The 9275-nt window shown below is 36.3% G+C and overlaps 1 pseudogene; it reads left to right on the top strand.

The window, feature by feature from the left end:
- The first annotated feature begins 6848 nt into the window (after nt 1–6848).
- LOC145621562 (pentatricopeptide repeat-containing protein At3g16610 pseudogene) lies at nt 6849–9275 on the top strand (annotated as a pseudogene).

Below are 9275 nucleotides of genomic sequence, written 5' to 3'. Positions count from 1 at the left end.
ACCTATCTCTTGTAGTGTAAGACACTGAGTTAGGCAAAGGAACGCTATATTGCCGCCTTACAAAAAAAGGGAAAAAGTAGCGGAGGCGAAGGCAGAGGCTGCGACTGTAAGGTTTCGCAATGAAGTCCATCTACAAATTAAACTTGGAGTTTTTGTCGCTAATTAAACCACAATATTATTGTTGCCAATGATCTCCTTTCAAAAAAAATGTTTAGGCATACTACTATATACGAAAGTATAGTGCTTGATTAGCTTCAATCTAATATAAAAAAAAAAAAAAAACCGTCAAATAAAAATAGTTAAGTATTGCAATTATTTATTTTTTCAAAATAATACTGTAATAATTACCACGGCTAAATTATCTACTCTGCGACTAAGATTAGCAGCATCACGTTGCAGCCCATAAATCTACTGAAAAGCCTTAAACAATATAATAATTAGTAAACAAAATGTAAATCTAGTACATTCATCAAATTATATAAAGAAACACAAATTAACCTAAGTGTAGGAAACATAATGACGTTTAAACTACATGAATCTAGTACATGCGCAAGACATTTTACGAAAATTACATATACATATAGTTTCACGTAATTTGTTAATTATATTAAAAAATTTAATATAATTTTTAATATAATTGTAATAGATTCCTCAGCAATGACATTCAACTATTGATTATCTTCCACCTATAAAAAAAAACAAAACAAACATCGCGCTTCTCAATTATATATTGTAGCAATTTTTTTTAAGAAAATAATAATAACCATTACCTGAGCTAACGCATTTACTCTACTCCTTAGATTCACGTAGTGTTTGGATCTAAATTGCCATGGCATTAAGCCTGAACACCATAACATCCTTAAATTGTTTAAAATCTTGGGTCAACAATCTAACACTCTCTTCAATTCCCTCTACATAAAGCTATACCTGAATTCTTTCTTACAAGACCATGAAATCAACCAAATCAATTTCATTCAAATTCACATTCAATCTCAATACATCAATATTTTTCTTCAATGACTGATAATCCGCCGCCGGAAACGTCGTCGCAGCTTGAAGAATCGCGATCTCTGCCCAGATATCCCTCAACTCTCTCTCAATTCCATCCAAATCCATCACAATTTCGCAATTAGGGTTTCTGTTTTTTTTTTTTTTTTTAATAAAGGGTTTTGTTTGAAAGGGTTTTTGTTTTACTCGTAACAGATTTCTTTTTGAGGAAATTCAAGTTTATCCCCTTCTTGGGTTAATTTCGTAATTTTACCATTTAAATGAAAGGGTACTATTGTATTTTTTGTTTAACTAGTCGTATTTATTACTTGATGTCAATTAACTGTTGGTAACCATGGGTTAACCTTAGGTAGATTTGTGAGTTCACAACACAATGGAGAATTTTGTTCCTGACTTAACTATTGTAACTGACCACCGCCACATCAATCTGCAAACCTAAGCTGCCATGAGTAGGGGTGCTTATCGAGCGAGTCGATCACGAGATGAGGGGTGCTCGATTCAACTCGAAAACTTTTTACATGTGCTCAAATCGTGCTCGCTAAAGTTTCGAGCAAATAAATCTGCTCAACTCGTGCTCGTTAAAGTTTCGAGTCGAGTCGAGTAGCTCACAATCTGTTCGTTAAAATTTTGGTCCTTCTATTATTATATGCCTTTATTTATTTTTTGTTCAATTTATATTGTTTTCCTTATTATATATATATATATATTATTAAAAATTTACTCTTTTTTTTATGATATAAATTAAGGCTTAATAAGTGTCAAATTTGTTCAAAAATAGTAACTTTGTTTGCAAATTCTATATTAATAATATATTATCGAGTTGCTCACGAGCTTATCGAGTCGAGTTAGATTTTGCTCAACTCGTGCTCATTAACATCTCGAGTCGAGTCGAATTCGAATCGAGCTAACTCGAGTCGAGTTTTGACCGAGTTGCTCGCGAGCTGCTCAACTCAATTAGCACCCCTAGCCATGAGCTTCAATGAAAATGGAAATCTCATAGCTTCAATGGCAAAGAGAAATCAAAGCTCAATTTTAAGCTTTCAATGGAGAAAATAATGGAGGAGGAAGCAAACTCACCATGCTCTGAATTACTCATTTTCTCTTAGGCTTGTTGTTTAATTTGGCGGCGAAGCCACCATTGATGTCAGTGTTGGTGATATTGTCGGTGTTGGTATGGTGATTGTATAGTTTGAAGAAGAAGATGAAAATAATGATTGAATTTCGGTTGTGAATTAAAGAAGGAAGGAGATGAAAGAGGAAGTTGGTGATGGTGGTCTTTGGTTCCATTAGTGGTGATGCGCCTTCGTCTTTTATCTTCCTCTTTCAACTCCTTTTACTAAAGAGGAAGACGAAACCAAATGGTAAACGACGTAACAGCACAAGGCCCACCATTAGCTTACTCTTTTTTTTTTTTTTTTTTTTTTTTTTTTTTTTTTTTTTTTTTTTTTTAACTTTACTAGTTTTTTTTATTAATATTTTAGTCTTGTCTCTTGAGATAAACCCATTTTGTTTATCTGTGGGATAAATGGTGGTCTCCTCTTTTCTTTTTGTTTGGAGAGAGAATGTAACACCCCAATAATTCTCTCTTAAAACCTGTAAATACCCTGAACAAAATCCAAGAGAATTAATGGCGTGCTACCGCCACGTGCTCAAACGTTAAGGCTGTATCAGAAATTAGCAGCGGAAAAACTAAATCAGTTATAAATAAGTTTCAAAACCAACAAACAAAATCAGAATAAGTCTTACAACTTGGAACCATTAAGGCCCTTATTCAAAATCCAAACTAGAAGAAGTAGTATATTAATAAAACCGAGTTTAAATAAATTCAAAAGTAAGTAGCAGATTAAGTTGTGCAAAGTAACCAACACTCCACTCAAAATCCCACACCTTGATGCGAATGCTGAATGTATAAGAACCTGTGGTTAATCTGCTCCCCAATATTACAAGTGTAAAAATTGGATCGTCACAAGGTCATTGAAAGGCGAAGGCCATGACCAAATAAAGACACACAAAAGCACGCAATCAGCAAAGCTGAGTACATAGGAGCTGCGAAATATAACAAGAAATCCCTAGCATGCTACTAATAATCAATCACCACGTATCATTAAATTATAGACTCAACACACGACTCAACTATCCATTTTATTAAGACTTCACTAGTTAATAGTAGCTAACTCATTTTATTTTATTCATTGGATTAAGCAATAGACAAGGTTGTCCATCCCATGCTCCATTTGGAACATCAATAAAAGAAAAACCCCATGCCTCCTTTTGAAAACATCAATAAACATCCAACGGCCACGGGTGCGACTCCGTAACCGTAGCTAGTATGAGATCTCATCTAACTCCTAGTTTTGAAAAGTATATGAAATAAGAGACTCGTAGATCAGACGACCTCAAGAAAAGTGCACGGCTAATATCCCGTGTACCCCAACCCCTGATTGTCATTACTCCAAATGTGCACCAATCTAGAGTTTTATTGCTCATCCATCTTGCACTTTACGTGATTTACACGTTTAGACTCCGTGATGACTCATATGCAAACAATACAATCAATCCAATATCAATTCAATCTAGTAAAACAAGTTTCCAATTTCAATTCTTGATTATTAGTGACAAGCAACGTTTATTATTTATTTCTTTAACTACCTCGGTGTATAAACACCTTGAGTGCATAAGGCACCCCAAAACCTTAACCTCGTCTTATAAGACTTTAATTCTTCCTTTACTCATTCTATTTCAATAATCATGAACGAGTAATAAATATATCATTCCACATTTTCATATATCTTTGCCTCTAAGCGCATCTTGCAAAACTAATGCATAAATTATACTTGCAAAGTAAAGTAATGCACAACATACGGAAATCACAATGTATAATCAAACAATTATGCCCAGTCTTCTCTATACATGATACTAAGTTCTCGTTACATCCCTATACATGCATCTAAAGGCAAAGTTTCGTATCTCGTACGTACCTTGAATAAACAATCCTTTGTGCCACTTTTAATTAATTAATAGTCTCCTAGGGAATAATTACCTCCTAGAAAACAATCAACAATCACAAATTAATTCCCAAACTAATTTCCAGCAATATAATTAGATTTAAAACACCTTAAAATTTCCTTAAAAACATGTTTTTATGCTTAATTAACCATTAGAAATTCAATAGGAACAAAAGCCCCAATTTAATTGATCATAAGAACCCTAAAATCCCAATTTAAATAAATTGAAACCCTAGGTTTTAAGATCACCAAATCTGAAAATTAAAACAACATTATATAATCTGAAAATATGAATTTAAACACCCAAAATATAATTTTTCATACTAATAAAACTAATTTCAAACAATAAAAATCAAAACCCAAAACTAATGTAATACATTAAGATTATACAAAGTAGATGAAACAAGGGAGGAAGAAGGGGGAAAAGGTGGCTAAGGTGGCAGGCGTTGGCTGGGCGGTGGCCGGTGACCAGGAGGCGGCAGCAGGTGGTCCGGCCGACAGGTGGGGACAGAGCAGCGGCATCAGCTGTGAGCTACTGCTCACGTATGGAGGGAAAGAAAAAAAATAAAAATAAAAAAAAGAAGAAAAAGAAAAAAGGAAAGAAAAAGAAATAAAAGAAATAAAATTTTGGGGATTAATGGGGTATTTATAGAAAAAAGAGTTGTAGAGTAAGTAGGAAGATTGAGTCTCATAAAAATAATGGGCTTTATTTACATTAACATTAATTGTAGATAGGACAATTAAAAATACTTTTGAAACAAAATCGTTTATCAACCCAAAATAATTTGAAACCTGTAGAATAAGGGTCTGTTCACATTAACTAAACTGAGCTGAACTGAATTGATTGAAGCTGAATTGAACTGAACTGAGCTGAAATGAATATTTTATAAGAGAGGGAAATTAAGAGCTGAACTGAACTGATTGGAGCTGAACTGAACTGATTGGAGCTGAACTGAACTGAACTGAAATTAAGTAAATGTGAACAGGCCCTAAATTTCGGGAAAATACGAATAAATGCTATAAATGAAATAAAATTTCATCTATAAGTTATTGGAAAAATTGACAAAAATAATCTCAACTTTCACCGATTCGCTCAAAATAATCCCAACTTTGGATTATTTTTAAATAATCCGAACTTTAGGGAGTATTTGCTCAAAATGGTCCCAACCGGTCACCTAACCTATTATAACAGGTTAAGGTGACACGTGTCACCATGTAATAGGTTGAGGAAAAAAAAACTTAAAAAATTAAAAATTAAAAATATATTTAATAATTTTTTTAAAAAAAAAAAATTAAAAAAATTAAAAAACAAACCCACCACCCCACGACCACCCTCTTTACCAATAGCTACGGCCCCCTCCCGAAACCCCCATCGCCGCCGGTACCTAGACATCTCTCCTCCGCGCCGGCGCCGGCGACGCTGCCTCGGTACCTGCACACCAAACACCGAGCCGCACTACACAATCCAATCACCACTATACACCGTCAGCTCCGCCGCGAGCAGCACCAACCCACAAACACACATCAACCACAACCAGCACGAAACCGCCTTGCAGCAGCCCCGCAACAACAAACACCACGCAACTTCCTTGGAATTCCAACTTAGGTCTTGGGGGACCTAGGTAATTCAATTCCTATATTATGTAGGAACTTCAAATTCCATGGAATTCCAACTTCCTTCATTTTGCACTTTTTTTTGTTAACCAAACAACTCACAACTTTTGCATTTCCTAGGAATTTTGAGTGCCCATGGAAAATTAGTGTAACCAAACAACACCTTAATGGAGATAAGTGTGATGTGCCTATTCAAATGTTAATGTAATTTTAAAGCGCTAAGGCTCACCGTAAGGAAAATTTGTTTTAACAATTCCAGCTTTAGTCGATTTTTAATAAACAATCCCAACTTTCGATTATTATAAGAGCATCAGCATTTAAGAGGATATCTATTCTTTTCGCTCTCCTTTTATGTACTTTTTAGCTTCCTCATGAATGTTGGGTTCGCTAAAAGGATCCTATCTTGATTAGGAAACTAGCATTTCCTGGAAACAAAGCCTTGAACCATGTGCCAAAGCAAACAAAACAAAACAAAAAATAATCGTTGGGAGAAAAATGCCAAACCAACGACCCAAAAGAACGATCAAATGTCAAAGCAAGCACAAGTTAAGTTGTGACACTTGTCACAACTTTAGAGGTCACGTATTTTTTTGTGAATTAAATCTCTTATAACACCAATTCCTTTTCGTGGAAAGGAAAACACTCCTCATCTCACGAGCCAAAAGGTGAACCAATAAACAAAAGAAAAAGAAAAAAAAAAGAAAAGAAATTCAGCGTTATTGGTAGAAAATGCCAATGCCAAAGGCAACGGAAACTTTTACATTTACTAGGGCAGCTAACGTGCGTCATATCTAGCCATATCTAGAAGCTCTTTCGGTTTGACCTTTAAATCACAAATTTAGTTAAAAAACAATAAGAAAAAATAAGTAAACAACTATGTTTAGGTGGTATAAATGTCCAAGACAACTAATGTTAATAAAAGCATAAAAGTAGATAAATATTTCAGAGGGTATAATTGTCCAAACACTATTTATTAAAAATAACATGTATACATTAATGAGGGTGTGTATGTAATTACACATTTTGAAGGGTATAGCTGGCCTTACACTATTCATAAGATAGGGAAAGAGTAACTTTTGTCACAAGCTAAATGGTGAGATAATTTTTGTGACTTAAAATTATAAAACGGCTGTAATTGGCGGGCAAAATGAACTGAGCAACAACAATAAAAAGTAGATACTCAGACATCGTTGCACACCATTGCAAGAGAAACACGGCGAGATGGTGCAATGCCTCGCACGACTCAACCGTGTTGGCCGCCCTTTTTTCACCACTACCACTCGCTTACTACACGCCATAACAGTTGACAAATACCCAGAATTGCTTGAACACTGCATTCAAACCAAATCACTTAAACAAGCCAAGATCATTCATCAACATTTTCTAAAGAATTACAACTACAATGGCAATGGAAGTTCTATTGTAATCGAAAAGCTCACTCGGTTTTATCTTATTTGTGGGCAATTAGGTAATGCACGCCATGTGTTTGATGAAATTCCTGAACCAACTGTTGTTTTGTGGAATTTGATGATCCGGGCTTATGCTTGGAATGGACCCTTTGATGCTTCCATTGATTTGTACTCTCAAATGATTGTTTCTGGGATTCTTCCTAACAATTATACCTTCCCTTTTGTTCTTAAGGCGTGTTCGGGTTTGAATGCAGTAGAGCGTGGTGAAGAGATTCATTGCCATGTGCTCCGACTTGGGTTTGACTCGGATGTGTATGTTTCCACTGCTTTGGTTGATTTGTATGCCAAGTGTGGAGAGATGGCTCGAGCGGAGAATGTGTTTTATGGTATGTCGTTCAGGGATATTGTTGCTTGGAATGCCATGATTGCTGGTTTTTCTGTTCATGGGTTTTATGATGATATGATGAGATTGGTTGTTGATATGCAGGAAGCAGGAATTAGCCCCAACTCGTCGACTGTTGTGACTATGTTACCTGCAGTTGCTCAAGCTTGTGCCTTGAGCCATGGGAAGGAGATCCACGGTTATTCAGTGAGGCGGGGTTTTAGCAATGCGGTTATGGTGGGCACAGGGCTTGTTGATATGTATGGAAAATGCGGGTGCATTTCATACGCGAGGACAGCCTTTGACTTGTTGAGTTTAAGGAATGAAGTCACTTGGAGTGCAATGATTGGTGGATATGTTGCATCTGATCAGATGAAAGAAGCCTTGAAACTGTTCAACCATATGTTGCTCAAGGAGGCAGGAAGTCCATCACTGGTAACTCTTTGTTGTGCTGTTCGAGCTTGCACGAAGCTGATTGATCTTGTTAATGGGAGAAGGATCCATGGATACATTTTGAAATCAGGGTATCTTTCTGATTTGATGGTTAGCAATACAACTCTTTCTATGTATGCAAAGTGTGGTATATTAGATGATGCTGTCAAGTTTTTTCAAGAAATGAATCCAATAGATAGAGTTTCTTATGGTGCAATGATTTCTGGTTGTGTGCAAAATGGTAGCAGTCTGCAAGGATTGAAATTCTTCCGGAACATGCAGTTTTCAGGAATTGATCCAGATGAGGCTACTATGCTTGCCTTGCTACCAGCTTGTTCGCACTTGTCTGCTTTAAAATATGGAGCATGTGCTCATGGATATTCTGTAGTCCGTGGTTTTGTGTCTGATACTCCAATCTGTAATGCGCTAATTGATATGTATGCAAAGTGTGGAAAGGTCAGAACTGCTAGGGAAGTATTTAATAGGATGCATAAACGTGATATTATCTCATGGAATTCTATGATTGCCGGCTATGGTATTCATGGCCTTGGTTCAGATGCACTTGCTCTGTTCAGTGAACTAAGAACTGAAGGTCTGATGCCAGATGATATAACGTTCATCAGTCTTTTGATTGCTTGCACTCATGCAGGCCTTGTTACAGAAGGTAAATACTGGTTTGATGCTATGGTCCGAGAATTTCAGATTGTCCCTAAGGTTGATCATTGTATATGCATGGTTGATCTCTTGGGTCGAGCAGGTCTTCTGAAAGAGGCTAAAAATTTCATTGACAAAATGCCATGCCCTCCCAATGTTCATGTCTGGAGCGCCTTGCTTGCTGCATGTAAAGTCCACAAGGATGTTGAGTTGGCTGAAGAAGCAGCAAAGAGGATCCATGGTTTGGGTCCTGAAAGTTCTGGCAATTTTGTCCTTTTATCTAATATATATAGTTGTGCAGGGAGATGGGAAGAGGCTGCTTCTGTAAGAATCACGCAGAGTGATCAGGGTTTCAAGAAAAGACCAGGATGTAGCTGGGTAGAGATAAATGGAAAGATTCACGCATTCATCGGTGGGGACAATTCACACCCACAATCGGAACAAATTTATAAAAAATTGGAGGAATTGTTCACAGAGATTAAAAAGTTGGGATATCAGGCTGTCCCAAGTGTTGTATTCCAGGATGTTGAAGAGGAAGAAAAGGAACATATTCTTCTTTATCATAGTGAAAAGTTAGCTATTGCATATGCTACAATTAGTTTGAGCCCAAGCCAACCTATTTTTGTTACCAAGAACTTGCGGGTTTGTGGTGATTGTCATGAGGCCATTAAGTATATCACTCTTGTTACTAAGAGGGAGATAACAATAAGGGATACCAGTCGATTTCACCATTTTAGAGATGGTGTATGTAGTTGTGGAGATTATTGGTAG

Source organism: Chenopodium album, chromosome 27 (genome assembly GCF_948465745.1).
Source record: "Chenopodium album chromosome 27, dcCheAlbu1.1, whole genome shotgun sequence".
Taxonomy (NCBI): domain Eukaryota; kingdom Viridiplantae; phylum Streptophyta; class Magnoliopsida; order Caryophyllales; family Amaranthaceae; genus Chenopodium; species Chenopodium album.
The sequence above is the reverse complement of the archived record's forward strand: the minus strand, read 5'-3'. Positions and strand labels throughout refer to the sequence as shown.